Source organism: Lissotriton vulgaris, chromosome 6, assembly GCF_964263255.1.
Source record: "Lissotriton vulgaris chromosome 6, aLisVul1.2, whole genome shotgun sequence".
NCBI classification, from domain to species: domain Eukaryota; kingdom Metazoa; phylum Chordata; class Amphibia; order Caudata; family Salamandridae; genus Lissotriton; species Lissotriton vulgaris.
In genome coordinates, this window is record NC_141694.1 from 264342948 (window position 1) to 264360783 (window position 17836).

Sequence of the window (17836 nt, forward strand, 5' to 3'; positions counted from 1 at the left end):
ATAGTCATTTTTACCCCTATGCTATCCAACGCTTTCAACTTTTTCACTCACTGGAGTGGGAATAGTAATTTTTACCCCTACACAATCCAACGCTTTCCCTACTGTTGCACTCTCTGGAGTGGGAATAGTAATTTTTACCTCTACGCTATCCAACGCTTTCCGTACTGTTACACTCTCTGGAGTGGGAATAGTAATTTTTACCCCTCTGCTATCCAACGCTTTCCCTACTGTTGCACTCACTGGAGTGGGAATAGTAATTTTTACCCCTACGCTATCGAACGCTTTCCCTACTGTTGCACTCTCTGGAGTGGGAATAGTAAAGTTTACCCCTGCGCTATCCAACACTTTTGCTACTGTTGCACTCTCTGGTGTGGGAATAGTAATTTTCACTCCTACGCTATCCAACGCTTTCCCTACTGTTGCACTCTCTAGAGTAGGAATAGTAATTTTTACCCCTACGCTATCAAACGCTTTCCCTACTGTTGAACTTTCTGTAGTGGGAATAGTAATTTTTACCCCTACGCTATTCAATGTTCCCTACTGTTGCACTCACTGGAGTGGGAATAATAATTTTGACCCCTACGCTATCCAAAGCTTTCCCTACTGTTGCACTCTCTGGAGTGGGAATAGTCATTTTTACCCCTACGCTATCCAGCGCTTTTCCTTCTGTTGCACTCTCTGGAGTGGGTATAGTATTTTTTACCCCTACGCTATCCAACGCTTTCCCTACTGTTGCACGCACTGGAGTTGGAATAGTAGTTTTTACCCCTATGCTATCCAACGCTTTCCTACTGTTGCACTCTCTGGAGTGGAAATAGTAATTTTTACCCATATGCTATCCAATGCTTTCCCTACTGTTGCACTCACTGGAGTGGGAATGGAAATTTTTACCCCTGCACAATCCAACGCTTTCCCTACTGTTGCACTCTCTGGAGTGGGAATAGTAATTTTTACCTCTACGCTATCCAACGCTTTCCATACTGTTACCCCTACGCTATCCAACGCTTTCCCTACTGTTGTACTCACTGGAGTGGGAATAGTAATTTTTACCCCTACGCTATCCAATGCTTTCACTACTGTTACCCCTACGCTATCCAATGCTTTCCCTACTGTTGTACTCACTGGAGTGGGAATAGTAATTTTTACCCCGACGCTGTCCATCTCTGTCTCTACTGTTGCACTCAATGGAGTGGTAATAGCAAATTTTACCCCTACGCTATTCAACACTTTTCTTACTGTTGCACTCACTGGAGTGGGTATGGTATTTTTTTCCCCTACGCTATCCGACGCTTTCCCTACTGTTGCACTCACCGGAGTTGGAATAGTAGTTTTTACCCCTACACTATCCAACGCTTTCCTACTGATGCACTCTCTGGAGTGGGAATAGTAATTTTTACCCCTCTGCTATCCAACGCTTTCCCTACTGTTGCACTCACTGGAGTGGGAATAGTAATTTTTACCCCTACACAATCCAACGCTTTCCCTACTGTTGCACTCTCTGGAGTGGGATTAGTAATTTTTACCCCTACGCTATCCAGCGCTTTTTGTACTGTTGCACTCTCTGGAGTGGGTATAGTATTTTTTACCCCTACGCTATCCAACGCTTTCCCTACTGCTGCACTCACTGAAGTTGGAATAGTAGTTTGTATCCCTACGTTATCCAACGCTTTCCTACTGTTGCACTCTCTGGAGTGGGAATAGTAATTTTTACCCCTATGCTATCCAACGCTTTCAACTGTTGCACTCACTGGAGTGGGAATAGTTATTTTTACCCCTACACAATCCAACGCTTTCCCTACTGTTGCACTCTCTGGAGTGGGAATAGTAATTTTTACCTCTACGCTATCCAACACTTTCCGTACTGTTGCACTCTCTGGAGTGGGAATAGTAATTTGTACCCCTACGCTATCCAACGCTTCCTCTACTGTTACCCCTACGCTATCCAACGCTTTCCCTACTGTTGTACTCACTGGAGTGGGAATAGTAATTTTTACCCCTACGCTGTCCAACGCTGTCTCTACTGTTGCACTCAATGGAGTGGTACTAGCAAATTTTACCCCTAAGCTATCCAACACTTTTCTTACTGTTGCACTCTCTGGAGTGGGAATAGTAATTTCCACCCCTACGCTATCCAACGCTTTCTCTACTGTTGCACTCTCTGGAGTGGGAATAGTAATTATTACCCCTACGCTATCCAGCGCTTTTCCTTCTGTTGCACTCTCTGGAGTGGGTATAGTATTTTTTTTTTTTTTTTTTTTGTTATCCTCATCTGCCCGACACACGTCCCTTAGATGTGGAAGGAACCGACCAAAACATCTCACTGCCTCTAGGAGCAAGGCCCTGAAGATTGAGCCGCTTCAGAAGTAGACAGAGAATTTTATGAGTTGATAGGAACAACCATACATCTTATGACGATGTCTCAAAGCAACTTCGTGCCAAAATATTCAGTATATATATGTCGAAATCTGGGCGGACCACCATACTGAACTATTGAGTGAGTGGGCTTAATCATCGGATATTGGGGGAAAAAAACAAAAAAAAAAAAACCAAAAAGGACCTCATTTCCACTCTGTCAAAAGCTTCCCAAATGTGAGATTCTGGACTCTGCATGATCTTTTCAGATCTACCTTTGAGGTTTCATATAACGAGTTTAGCCAAGCTGAGTGCGTAGGAGGGGTGGTGTCTACCCAATGCATGAATATCTGCCGTCTTGCCAGCAGAATGGCGTAAAACAGAAAGGATCGTGCTGTCCCAGTTATGTTCTGGTCTACACCAAGGATGACAAGTGATACAGATAAGGAGATATCGGATTTGATAATTGAGTCCCAAGTAACTTTAATCTCTGCCCAAAAAGTAGCTAACTGGGGGCAATCCCAGAACATATGGATGTCAGATGCTGAGGGCAGTTGGCATTTGTTACAACATTTCCCCTCTTGAAATTTGGATAGACGTAAGGTAGTGAGATATGCCCGATGTAGGGTGAACAGATGGTTTCGTCTAAGCCAAGCAGGTTTTACCACTTTATATAAAAGGGTGAAAGATTCTGTCCAACTGTCCTCTTCTATTGCCGCAATTTCTTTCCTCCATAGCTGTTTTGGTAGGTGAAAATCCCCATCTATCTCGTCCTGTATAGACCAATACCAACAAGCCACCTCTTTGCCTCCTATCTGTTTTTCGATTAGCTGTTGTTCTAGAGGACTAGTTCTCCCGATATTAGGGACTTTCCTGATTAATTCTCTGGCCCAACTGCTAATTTGTAAGTATTTGAATCTTGACAATGTCAACCCTACTTTTTCCCTAAGGTCTTCCCACGATATCAGGATACCACCTCCAAGTAAGTCACCCCATCTAGAAAGCCCAGCTGTTATTAGGGGAGTGGCCAGAGAATCCTGCAGGCATGGTGGAAGCCCGGGAGAGTCCCAAATTGGTGCATGAATAGAATATTACGCCAGCCCCACTCTACGCTTAATTTGTACCCATGTCTTCAATTGCGTTAATAAAGTCTTCAACCTCACCTTCTTGAAAAACTTTTGTTCTCCGAATTTGAAAAGAAACCCATCCAATGGGTGGTTTGCCCCTACCAACATAGCTTTATATAACTTCCCATTTGAGGAGAGGTCTGGTGTCTTCAGAAGCATTCTTGAATGAGAAAGCTGGAACGCCCAGGAATAATACTGTAGATCTGGGAGGGCCAATCCACCTTTTTCCCTCCTCCTCCTCAATTTTTTCCAAGCCAACCTCGTAGCTTTGTAACCCCATATGAAAGAGTTTATTTCTTGTTGGCACTTAAGAAGTTGTTTAGAATCAAATGCAATTGGAATTGTGTTAAAGATAAAGGTCAATTTCGGAAGGATGGACATTTTTACAATGTTGACCCTCCCATAAATTGATAGTCTAATACCTACCCAGGATCTTAAAAGGGCCCTACACTCTTTGGCGACCAGGTCTAAGTTTGATTTTGCTAATGCGTCAATATCTTGTGTAATTTTGACTCCAAGATAACGTATTGAGCAAGTTGAAGGCGTCACCCCCACACCCGGATTGGCAATATTCCATGTCATCAGTTCGGTCTTATCGGCGTTGATGTCGTAGCCAGAAATACCTCCAAATTCTTTGGCTTTTTCGACCACTATGGGGAAAGCATTTGCTGGATCGCTGGTGTATATTACAATATCGTCGGCATATAACCCGACTTTCTTTTCCCACCCGCCGAATTTAAATGAAGAAATTCTTGAATCGTCCCTAAAAGATTGTGCAAGTGGCTCAATGTATAAATTAAATAGTAAAGGGGATAAGGGGCACCCCTGTCTTGTCCCCCTAGTAATCAGGAAGGGCGGAGTGCACACACCATTCACCATGATACTTGCACTAGGGTTTTGATATAGGAGTCCAATTAATCTCCGAAAATTTGGACCAAATGCGAATTTCTTCATAGTTTCGGCTAAATACGCCCAATTTACACGATCAAACGCTTTGGTAGCATCAAGAGTCATAATGGCCAAAGGAAGGGAAAACGTAGAGGCAATATCCACTGCCCCAATCAGGTCATATGTAAGGTCCGAGAGTTGTCTACCCTTTATAAAAACCCTTTTGGTCAGTGTGAATAATTGACCCAACCTCACGTCCAAGTCTATTTGCCAGCACAGCCGCAAAGATCTTATAGTCAATATTTAGAAGTGAAATTGGCCTATATGAGCCACATTTCGCTGGGTCTTTCCCAGGTTTCGGAATCAGGACAATAATCGCCTCTCCCCAAGATTTGGGGGGAGCCATGCCATTTATTAGAATGTCATTAAAAAGTCTTGTTAGCACCGAAACTATTTCCGGAGCTACGACCCGTAATAGTTCGCCGGGAAGGCCATCCGGGCCAGTTGCCTTGCCCCTCTTCACCTTATTGATGCTTTCCCTCACTTCTTCCTCTGAAATGGGCCTATCAAGACGATCTGTTTGTTCAGAACTGAGAGTGGGAAGAGTAATCTTTTCCAACCATCTAAAATTTGAGATGGGGTCCTAACTCCAGAAATGCTTCCCCAATATCTTTAACAGATGATCTTTCACTTGCCACACCTTCTACCCTAATATGTTTTATATATTTTTTTTGCCTGGTCCGATTTAATTTTCCACGCGAGGACCTTACCTGCGGACTCACCGTATTCAAAATTGGAAAGTTTACTTGCTTCCCATTTTAGGGTGACCCTTTCCTGAAGTATGTTTTTTTTTTAGCTTCTCTTTTAAGCCCTTACGCTGTTCTTGTTCCATATTAGTTCCGATTCCGGAGCCAATATGTTGATCCAATAATGCAATGTCCCTTTCAATACTGTTGATCTTAGTTCTGTAGATTTTCCCTCGGTAAGAGGCCCTATTGGTTATATAGCCTCTCAAATACGCTTTATAGGCCTCCCATACTGTGTTTAGCTGGGTGGAATTAATATTTGTATCCATGAAAAGTTTTGTTTCATGGATGAGAAGGTCTGTTTCTTCTTCTTCTAAAAGAATAGTGCGGTCAAATGATCACAAGGCCTGAGAAGGTTGCTGGACCGATTGCAAACAAAAGGATATAGCGGAATGGTCCGATAAGTGTAAAGGCACATACGTTATGTCCTTAAGGTGGTCTCTTAATGAATGACTAAACAAGGCGTAATCAATCCTTGATTTATGATTGTATTTGTAGTTGTGGTATGATACACCAAGTACCTTACCAGCTCTCTCCCTCCATGGATCCGCCAATCCGAGTGTCGACATAACGTCCCCCAATACCTGCCTGGATTTTTTGAAAGTTAATGCCCTTGAATTAGGGGATTTATCCAGGTTTGGGTTAAGTACCAGGTTAAAATCTCCCATCCAAATTATCGGACCTTGTGTTGATAATAACTGGTTCTGGATTTTGATCAAATATGAGGGGTCATCCTGATTGGGACCGTAATATCCAACCAAATTGTAAGTACTATTATCTAGACTGACTCTGGCGTATAGCCATCTCCCACTTAGGTCCTCCTCATATGCAAGAATCTGGGCTTTAATTTGCTTTTTGAAGATGATTGATATACCTTGAATATTCGCGTTATGGTTAGTACAAATATAACAATCTATCCATCTGATTTTACTCAACATTTCCTTCAATTCGTGCTGGAGAAGATGTGTTTCCTGGATGACAATGACCTGCGCCGGAGAGTCCCTCAGATATTGCATTATTCTATATCTCCTACTCTTAACACGCAGGCCATTGACATTCCAGGACAGAAATTTTAATCCCATCATCCAGTGTCCGAACCCCTCTCCCTACTCCAGCTCAATGTAGTATTGCGTCTCCCAGTGAGGATTGAGTGGAATATGAGTAAAAGTATAGTTAATGGAAGTAGTGTGTTTGAAACTGTGCCTGAACAGTGAGGATATTTTATGGTTTTACCCCTCTGCCCCCCCCCCCCACCCTGGAAAACCCCCCCTTAATTAATCTGGCTATTGCTGCCAGATTTGCCTCTCTATGGAGTTCCATATGCCCAGGTCAGTTACATGATTGAATATAACCCGGCATACCTTAATTCTTTCTAGGAAAAAGCCTTCATAATTATATAAAGTAATAATACTAGAGATATTTAAGTTTAGGTGTTTGTCGCACACCTTTCCACATAACTGGTATTGTTCTGATCCGTTTTCCCTATTAAGGTGTTATATTTTAACTTCAAATATACATATATTGTTTTCCTTTATAGACACCCTCGATGAAAATACCCTTATTTATGTGCATATTATTTATTTATTTTTATTTTTTATTTTTTTAATTAAGTTTCCCTCTTCTTTTTTCCCCTTTTTTTCCCTTTTTTTTCTTTTTTTCTTTTTTCCCCATACTCCGTCCTTATATCTCCTGTACCCTTCACCTCTTTCTTGTCATTATATTTAACTCAGTGACTCAATGTGTCATGTCGGTTTTAACCTAAGAACTATCGTTAGATGTTACCCTGCTGATGATCATTAATAGATGTCAATAGTTCGTCTGCCTCCAATGGAGAGTGAATGTTGTGTATTTTGTTATTATACATGACCCTCAAAAAAGCGGGGAACCTCGTTTGGACAGTTGCTCCCAGAGCCCTAAACTTCTCCATTTTCTGGCCTAACTCCCATTGTCTATCAAGAGTAGATTTCGATAGGTCAGATCTGACAACATAAGAGAAATCTGAAGCTTTTAAAGCAGTGGACTTTAGAGCTAAATTCAAAATCTTCTCTTTTATACAATAGGTCATAAAATTAACTAGAATTTTCCTAGGTTTAGACCTCCCCTGTTTTAAGTGGAAGGGATCTCTGTGAGCTCGCTGAATATCCTTTTCTAGCTCTTCCACGGATTCCTCCAGATTTAAGGACTCTTTAAGCAGGGCAGCTACAATTTTTTTCATTTCACTCCCCTCTTTTCCCTCTGGAACTTTTAGAATTCTAATGTTGTTTCTCCTTGAGTAGTTTTCCAAGGATTCCACTCTCTCTTTTGTTGCGTTCCCATCTCGCCTTAAGTAGTAAATCTTTTCATTGGCAGAATCTAACTTGGCTTTTAGCTCAGTTACTGTGCTTTCAGGAGTATCTGTCCTCTCGGAGAGAAGATCTACCCTCTTGTCCAAGGCATCAAACGCTGCTTTTATCTCCTGCTGGTTATGTTTTGATTCAGCGAACCCGTTTTTAATTTCATTAAGTAAATCCTCCAGTGAAATCTTCTCCTTCACCTCAAAGGTCTCACCTGCCTTGTCCTCATCCTGAGCGGCTAGCAGCCCTGCTTCTTCCGGGGTATTATGGGCAGCACCTAAGTCTACTTCTCCCTCCACTTCCACCGCCTCCCCAGGGATGGAACCAGGGACGGAACCTTGGGTGTCATCTATATCGCCCATCTTATTATTGTCCTCTAATGGACCGCTGGGGATCTCTAGAACTTGAGGCAACACCTTGAAATAAGATCTAAGTGAGGGGGTAAGCCTCGCTGCACTACCTTTAGTGTTTTTAGATCTTAATTTAGTGCCAATTTTTGAGTCTTTGGGACCTTTTTGCCCAGCGAACCGGGGGGTTATGGCCGCAGTTACTGTAGTGGCGGATTTACCGATGTGTACACCGGAAAACACAAATATAGAAGGGCCCCGAATACTCTCTTTAGAGCCAGATTCTGATTCTTCTGCGACGTCCTTAGTTCCCACCTTAGCTCCCTCCTTAACGTTACCAGGACTGAGATCCAATTTATAGTATTTTTTACCCCTACGCTATCCAATGCTTTCCCTACTGTTGCACTCACTGGAGTTGGAATAGTAGTTTTTACCCCTATGCTATCCAACGCTTTCCTACTGTTGCACTCTCTGGAGTGGAAACAGTAATTTTTACCCCTATGCTATCCAATGCTTTCCCTACTGTTGCACTCACTGGAGTGGGAATAGAAATTGTTACCCCTACACAATCCAACGCTTTCCCTACTGTTGCACTCTCTGGAGTGGGAATAGTAATTTTTACCTCTACGCTATCCAACGCTTTCCATACTGTTGCACTCTCTGGAGTGGGGATAGTAATTTTTACCCCTACGCTATCCAACGCTTTCCCTACTGTTATCCCTACGCTATCCAACGCTTTCCATACTGTTGCACTCTCTGGAGTGGGGATAGTAATTTTTACCCCTATGCTATCCAATGCTTTCCCTACTGTTGCACTCACTGGAGTGGGAATAGAAATTGTTACCCCTACACAATCCAACGCTTTCCCTACTGTTGCACTCTCTGGAGTGGGAATAGTAATTTTTACCTCTACGCTATCCAACGCTTTCCATACTGTTGCACTCTCTGGAGTGGGGATAGTAATTTTTACCCCTACGCTATCCAACGCTTTCCCTACTGTTACCCCTACGCTATCCAACGCTTTCCCTACTGTTGTACTCACTGGAGTGGGAATAGTAATTTTTACCCCTACGCTATCCAACGCTTTCCCTACTGTTACCCCTACGCTATCCAACGCTTTCGCTACTGTTGTACTCACTGGAGTGGGAATAGTAATTTTTACCCCTACGCTGTCCAACGCTGTCTCTACTGTTGCACTCAATGGAGTGGTAACAGCAAATGTTACCCCTATGCTATTGAACACTTTTCTTACTGTTGCACTCACTGGAGTGGGTATAGTATTTTTTTCCCCTACGCTATCCAACGCTTCCCCTACTGTTGCACTCACTGGAGTTGGAATAGTAGTTTTTACCCCTACACTATCCAACGCTTTCCTACTGTTGCACTCTCTGGAGTGGGAATTGTAATTTTTACCCCTCTGCTATCCAACGCTTTCCCTACTGTTGCACTCACTGGAGTGGGAATAGTAATTTTTACCCCTACACAATCCAACGCTTTCCCTACTGTTGCACTCTCTGGATTGGGATTAGTCATTTTTACCCCTACGCTATCCAGCGCTTTTTGTACTGTTGCACTCTCTGGAGTGGGTATAGTATTTTTTACCCCTACGCTATCCAACACTTTCCCTACTGTTGCACTCACTGGAGTTGGAATAGTAGTTTGTATCCCTACGCCAGAGGTCTTCAAACTGTGGGGCCCGACCCCCAGGGGGGTCCTGGAGTCCTAGGAAGGGGGTCGCAGATTCCACAGCTTCCCTGTAAAAAGACAGCCTTCTGTTGTCTTGGGATGGCTAATTGAGATCGTTATCAGCTGTTTGCCTGAATGAAAAGCAAATGCTGATAATCTGCCAGTGTAAAGGATGCTTGGGAGCAGTTCTGGCTCTTTGTGAAGACAAAGATGTGTGTTGTTTTAAGTTGAAGTGCAAAGAGTTAACTACTGGGCTGGGAAGTTCTTTCTTTTAATTTTGACTGAATTTACACTGCCCTTTGTGCCCCATAAGAGGTGTTGAAGGGACAGTTATGTAAAAAAAAAACATATAACTGAATTACATGTGGTCTGGTATTATTAAAAGCTACATTTTGAAAGCACCATTTTATTGTAAAACTATTCACACATGTTGCAGCATTGTATCTTACCCTGTGTGTAATGCAAGTATAAAAAATTGACTTGCATATTCCCAGTGCTTTCTGTCACAGGCTGTGACTTTGTAGCACTAAAAATGTACATCACCATTCTCCACTGCATCAATCAAGATTTAATTCTGTGGGTCTCTGGTTACACACAGACCTCTGCAGTGCTTTAACTAATAGATGTTTTCCTAATGTACTACAGCGCATTTCCCACTGAGCAATAACGTATTTTATTTATTTTTCATTTACACTGCCCATTATTTTATATGTAGATACCTGAAGGTGAAATACCTAAAAAACGTAAGAATATTTTAGGCTTATTTATGAGAGGCTTGCATCACCAGAGCATCACTTTTTTTGATGTTCTGGTGGCGCAACCATCTCAACCATACCTATGAGGCAGTGCAAAGTAACCCTGCATAGCTTTGCATTGCCTCATATGGAGTAATCAGTAAGACATAGCAGCGCAAGTCAATGCGTTGCTTTACTCTGCGTCAAGGAGGTATTCCATGGGCTTTGTGTGGGGTTCCCACGCAAAGCCTATGGATTTTGATGCTGCTCCATATTTACAATATCATGTAAACCTGGGGCAGCTCCAAAAACCGACACCTCTCCAGTAGAGGCGTAACAAGGAGAAATGTTCTATGAGAGCTGCATACTGCAGCTCTCATAGAAATAAGAAAACACCCCTCAGTATTGTTTTCGTGAAGGAAGGTGTCTCTTCCCGTACAAAAACAATTCTGCCTACGGTAGTGCTAGACAGCAATTTGTGAAGGGAAAAGAACTGGAATGCACCGTATTTCATAATAACAGTTTATTCCTGCCCTTTCACATTGGAATTGGGCAGCGCCGCAAGAAGACTTGCAGCGCTGTCCTTCGCCAATTCCTCATAAATAAGGCCCTTTGTTTTTAGCTACACCTTTGGCTACACCCCTCCACTCAATGAACTTTGGTTTGGATATGCTCATATAATGTTCTAAGTAAACTCCCATTCTATCCTATCGGACAGATAGCCTTTCCATAGTGAAAAATGAAACACACTGTAATTCACTACCAGAAAATGTCACACACACCAGTACATGTCTTACATATAACATACACAGCACCCTGCCCACAGGGGTACCTTGGGCCAACCTTTTAGGGTTGACTTACGTGTAAGAAAAGTGAAGATTAGGGCTTGGCTAGTGGGTGCACTTGCCAGGTCGGCATGGCAGTTACAAACTTCACGCAGACACTGCAGTGGCAGATCTGATAACCCTTTTAAGGGCTGCTTGGGTGAGTGGCACAATCAGTACTGCAGGACCACCAGCACCATTTGATTTACAGGTTCTGGCACCCTCAGTGCACTTTACTAGGGACTTACCAGTAAGTCAAACATGAAATCATGGAAACACCAGTCCATAATACAATTTCTAATGGGAGCACCTGTGCTTTAATACTGAACAGCAAAAAGGAAGTGCACAGACACTGAACCAGCAAAAACAGAGTCAAAACTAGGTCAGAAAGGAAAAAAAACAAGAGAAACATGCCAAAAGATGGCAGGTATAACGGGCATTTATAGTTATCGATGTATGTTGATGACGAGAAGAACCACTTTCTAGGAAATTTTGTCAGAAGGGGGTCCTTACGCCTAAAAAGGTTTGACAAGGGGGTCTCGATATCAAAAAGTTTGAAGACCACTGCCCTACGCTATCCAACGCTTTCCTACTGTTGCACTCTCTGGAGTGGGAATAGTAATTTTTACCCCTCTGCTATCCAACGCTTTCCCTACTGTTGCACTCACTGGAGTGGGAATAGTAATTTTTACCCCTACACAATCCAACGCTTTCCCTACTGTTGAACTCTCTGGAGTGGGATTAGTCATTTTTACCCCTACGCTATCCAGCGCTTTTTGTACTGTTGCACTCTCTGGAGTGGGTATAGTATTTTTTACCCCTACGCTATCCAACACTTTCCCTACTGTTGCACTCACTGATGTTGGAATAGTAGTTTGTATCCCTACGCTATCCAACGCTTTACTACTGTTGCACTCACTGGAGTGGGAATAGTAATTTTTACCCCTACACAATCCAACGCTTTCCCTACTGTTGCACTCTCTGGAGTGGGAATAGTAATTTTTACCTCTACGCTATCCAACACTTTCCGTACTGTTGCACTCTCTGGAGTGGGAATAGTAATTTGTACCCCTACGCTTTCCAACGCTTTCCCTACTGTTACCCCTACGCTATCCAACGCTTTCCCTACTGTTGTACTCACTGTAGTGGGAAAAGTAATTTTTACCCATTCGCTGTCCAACGCTGTCTCTACTGTTGCACTCAATGGAGTGGTAATAGCAAATTTAACCCTAAGCTATCCAACACTTTTCTTACTGTTGCACTCACTGGAGTGGGAATAGTAATTTCTACCCCTACGCTATCCAAGGCTTTCTCTAGTGTTGCACTCTCTGGAGTGGGAATAGTAATTTTTACCCCTACCCTATCCAATGCTTTCCTTACAGTTGCACTCACTGGAGTGGGAATAGTAATTTATACCCCTACGCAATCCAACGCTTTCCCTACTGTTGCACTCTCTGTAGTGGAAATAGTAATTTTTACCCCTGCGCTATCCAACGCTTTCCCTACTCCTGCAGTCTCTTAAGTGGGAATAGTAAATGTTTTACCCTTACGCTATCCAACGCTTTCCCTACTGTTACACTCACTGGAGTGGGAATAGTAATTTTTACCCCTATGCTATCCAACGCTTTCCCTACTGTTGTACTCACTGGAGTGGGAATAGTAATTTTTACCCCTACGCTATCCAACGCTTTCCCTACTGTTGCACTCACTGGAGTGGTAATAGTACATTTAACACTCCCGCTATCCTACGGTAAAAAATGTGTATGTTTTTTATTAATATTATGTTAATAGATATATAGATGTTTAACAAAATACAATTGTATGTTTTTTTATAGCTTAAATTAATTATTTTATAATTATAAGTTTATTTAAGTATTTTTAAGTATTTCTTAGTTAATTATTGTTAATATTTCATTTATTTTTAATTACTTTTAAGACATTTACAAAAAATTGATATTTTGACTAACTATATTTTTTTAAACAATATTTTTGATTCGATATTTTTGTACTTACCTGTTTGTAGAAAGGAAATCGATATTTTTGTATTCGATATTTTATCCTCAATATTTTTGTAAAGTCTATATTTTTTAAATCGATATTATTTCAGTGATCCATGAGGAGTGTATGTAGTATTCAGTAGAGTGTAATTGTGTGGCGTGTAATTATGTGGCATTGAGTGTTATTGTTTGGAGTGTATGTTGCATTGAGTGCAGTGTAATTCTGTAGCATATAATTATGTGGCACTGAGTGGTATTGTGTGGAGAGTGTGTTGCATTCAGTAGAGTGTAATTATGTGGTGTGTAATATTGTGACACTGAGTGGTATTTCGAATGTATGTTGCATTGAGTGCAGTGTAATTATGTTGCATATAACTATGTGGCACTGAGTGGTATTTGGAGTGTATGTTGCATTGAGTGCAGTGTAATTATGTGGCACTGAGTGGTATTGTAGCAGGGATTTCTGCTCCTGTACAGAACTGTGCATAGAGACTTAGAACCTCAGTGAATTAGGGTGTGCCAAAACTCACATTAGTATCCAAAATCCCCTAACAGATTAGCAATCAGTGTCTCATTGGTACTTACAAAACCCCAATGATTTAGACAACCCAGAACATGGACTTAGAACACCTCGGGAAACGTGGTACACATGAACACTCTTTTGTTATACTAACATATCAATCCAGAATGAGGAGTCAATGAGGACACGTGCGAGTTTGAAATGTTTATTTCTAATGCAGTGGTCTCAAACGCAGTATCGGCAGGACAGTCATAGACGGAGTGCCAAAGCACCTCGCATAAACTGCCGCAAAGATCTTCCCCACGACTCAAAGTCACCAATTTCTGGGGTCAAGTCCTTAGGCATGCTAATTGTCAGAATCCTGTGTTTTTCACCAGGAGTCATGTTAGGAAATACTGCTTCCAGTGGGTCAAACGTCTCAGCAAGCCAGAAAGGAAATTCATCCTTATCCTGGGGGCGCTTGCCCATCACAGCGTTGACCATTATAGGGCTAAGTTTCATTCCACCCCCTGTCCAGCAGGAAGCTCCGCACTACCTGGGGCCCCGCCCGGGAGATTGTGGGTAATGTACTGCACTAACGACCTAATTACATTAATTGCAACAGTATGTAACTGCCGCAAACCAGCAATGACAACCGCTTCATGTCGAGGATGCAGTGTAAATCCAGCCAAAACAGGCCATGTAGCACCTGGAATGGACAAAGGACCTAACCTCGGTGCCATCAAGGAGTGGGGTAGGGCGCCATTAAACCAAACTCAGTGCTGACAAGCATCAATCGGAACCTCCTGTGTCCTATACAGAGCATATTCCTGCGGCACAGCAGTGGGAGTGTATGGGTCGAACACAGTATTAGCGTTCACAGCCGGGAAGGTCACCCATGAGTAAAAAATCTCGTACGAGTAAGCCACCTCTGCACTCACCACCATAATCACGGCCATGCCATCCACAGGGACATGATAATTCTGCAAGTGATTGCGCACCGCAATGCGACTATGTTGCGAAATGTCCACCACGGCCATAGTGACACAGAAAGAGAAAGGTACACCAAAAAATACGTAGCACAACTGGGTCGTAATTAAAGGAAACCGTTTAGAAAGAATCAAGCTTGAAAGGACCTATGTTAATATAGGTAGGTTTGTCCGACCCCACTGTTTTCCGGAAACAATAGCGAAGGGTGTTAAGGACCGATATAAGTACTACTCAAGTGTCATGTAATAAGACCACCAACGATCGGGCGCCATGTAGCAAGGATTTCTGCTCCTATACAGAACTGTGCATAGAGACTAAGAACCTCAGTGAATTAGGGTGTGCTAAAACTCACCTTAGTATCCAAAATCCCCTACCAGACTAGCAATCAGTGTCTCATTGGTACTTTCCAAACCCCAATGATTTAGACAACCCAGAACATGGACTTAGAGCACCTCAGGAAACGTGGAACACATGAACACTCTTTCGTTATACTAATATATCAATCCAGAACGAGGAGTCAATGAGGACACGTGCAAGTTTGAAATGTTTATTTCTAATGCAGTGTTCTCAAACGCAGTATCTTGGCTAATACGAGCAAACATATTATAAAGATCAAGGTTAAAAGCATAGTTACTATTCCATAAAATACAAAGGGTGAAAGCATGTTAAAATGCTAAAGGAAACAGGTCTAAATAGAACCTCAGTTTACCCTCCCTAGCTAGTATATTATATTATATCTACAGAAGGTCTCTTTGGGTTTAGAAGGGCGGGCCCATACCTTTAGGTTCAGTGGAAATTGATCACATCATCTCCTACAGCAACACCCTGCATAAGGATATTCATCAAGTGTGTGTCTCCTGCTCTGCGCAGTGCAATATAATTCGCTCCTAAAACCAAAGTTGGCCACAGCTGCATCCATATTATGTCTGTTCTGTGGGCTGATCAATCCAAACAATAAGCGCTGTGTTGAGATAACCTTGACGACCTCGGCACTCACTGTACAGACATAGCTTGCCAAGCAAGACTGATATTATAAGCAAACATGTTATTTTCGTGTACAGCAAAATACCTAACTAGGCGAAAAGCATTAATAACAAAATGTGTCTTGTGCCGAGGCAGAGGGAAAGGAAAAATGGTGTTTAAAACTCTACCTCACACATGCCAACTTAACACACTGCAAAGGTGAAACCAATACACAAGACAGTATTTGGAGTGTATGTTGCATTGAGTGTAGTGTAATTATGTGGCGTGTAATTATGAGGCACTGAGTGGTATTTGGAGTATATGTTGCGTTGAGCGCAGTGTACTTATGAAGCATATAATTATGTGGTGTGTATTTTTATAGGCACTGAGTGGTATTTGGAGTGTATGTTGCATTGAAAGCAGTGTAATTATGTAACATATAATTATATGGCACTGAGTGGTATTGTTTGGAGTGTATGTTGCATTGAGTGCAGTGTAATTTTGTAGCACATAATTATGTGGCACTGAGTGGTATTATGGGGAGGTTATGTTGTATTCAGTAGAGTGTAATTGTGTGGCATGTAATTATGTGGCACCGAGTGGTATTGTTTGGAGTGTAAGTTGCATTGAGTGCAATGTAATTATGTAGCATATAATTATGTGGCACTGAATGGTATTGTGTGGAGTGTGTTGCATTCAGTAGAGTGTAATTATGTGGTGCGTAATTATGTGGCACTGAGTGGTATTTGGAGTGTGTGTTGCATTAAGTGCAGTGTAATTATGTTGCATATAACTATGTGGCACTGAGTGGTATTTGGAGTGTATGTTGCATTGAGTGCAGTGTAATAATTGAAGCATATAATTATGTGGCACTGCGTGGTATTGTGTGGAGTGTGTGTTGCATTCAGTGGAGTGTAAATATATGGCATTCAATTATGTGGCACTGAGTGGTGTCTGGAGTGTATGTTGCATTGAGTGCATTGATTAAATGTCATGTAATTATGTGACACTGAGTAGTATTTGGAGTGTATGTTGCATTGATTGCAGTGTAAATTTGTGGCGTGTAATTATGTGGTACTCAGTGGTATAAGGAGTGTATGCTGCATTGAGTGCTGTGTAATTTTGTGGGTGTAATTATGTGGCACTGAGTGGTATTTGGAGTGTATGTTGCATTGAGTGCAGTGTAATTATGTGACATGCAATTATGTTGTACTGAGTGGTATTTGGATTGTATGTTGCATTGAGTGCAGTGTAATTATATGGACTGCAATTATTTGGCACTGAGTGGTATTTGGAGTGTATGTTGCATTGAGTGCAGTATAATTATGTGGTGTGTAATTATGTGGCACTGAGTGGTATTTGGAGTGTATGTTTCATTGAGTGCAGTGTAATTATGTAGCATATACTTATGTGGCACTAAGAGGTATTATGTGGAGTGTGTGTTGCATTCAGTAGAGTGTAATTATGTGGTGCGTACTTATGTGGCACTGAGTGGTATTTGGAGTGTATGTTGCATTAAGTGCAGTATAATTATGTTGCTTATAACTATGTGGCACTGAGTGGTATTTGGAGTGTATGTTGCATTGAGTGCAGTGTAATAATTGAAGCATATAACTATGTGGCACTGCGTGGTATTGTGTGGAGTGTGTGTTGCATTCAGTAGAGTGTCATTATGTGGCATGTAATTATGTGACACTGAGTAGTATTTGGAGTGTATGTTGCATTGAGTGCAGTGTAATTTTGTGGCATGTAATTATGTGGCACTCAGTGGTATTTGGAGTGTATGTTGCATCGAGTGCAGTGTAATTATGTGGCGTGTAATTATTTGGCACTGAGTGGTATTTGGAGTGTATGTTGCATTGAGTGCAGTATAATTATGTGGCGTGTAATTATGTGGCACTGAGTTGTATTTGGAGCGTATGTTGCATTGAGTGCAGTGTAATTATGTGGCGTGCAATTCTGTGGTACTGAGTGGTATTTGGATTGTATGTTGCATTGAGTGCAGTGTAATTATATGGCGTGTAATTATGTGGCACTGAGTGGTATTTGGAGTGTATGTTGATTTGAGCGCAGTATAATTATGTGGCGTGTAATTATGTGGCACTGAGTGGTATTTGGAGTGTATGGTGCGTTGAGCGCAGTGTCATTATGTAGCATATAATTATATGGCACAGAGGTATTGTGTGGAGTTTATGTTGTATTCAGTAGAGTGTAATTGTGTGGCGTGTAATTATGTGGCACTGAGTGGTATTGTTTTGAGTGTATGTTACATTGAGTTCAGTGTAATTAT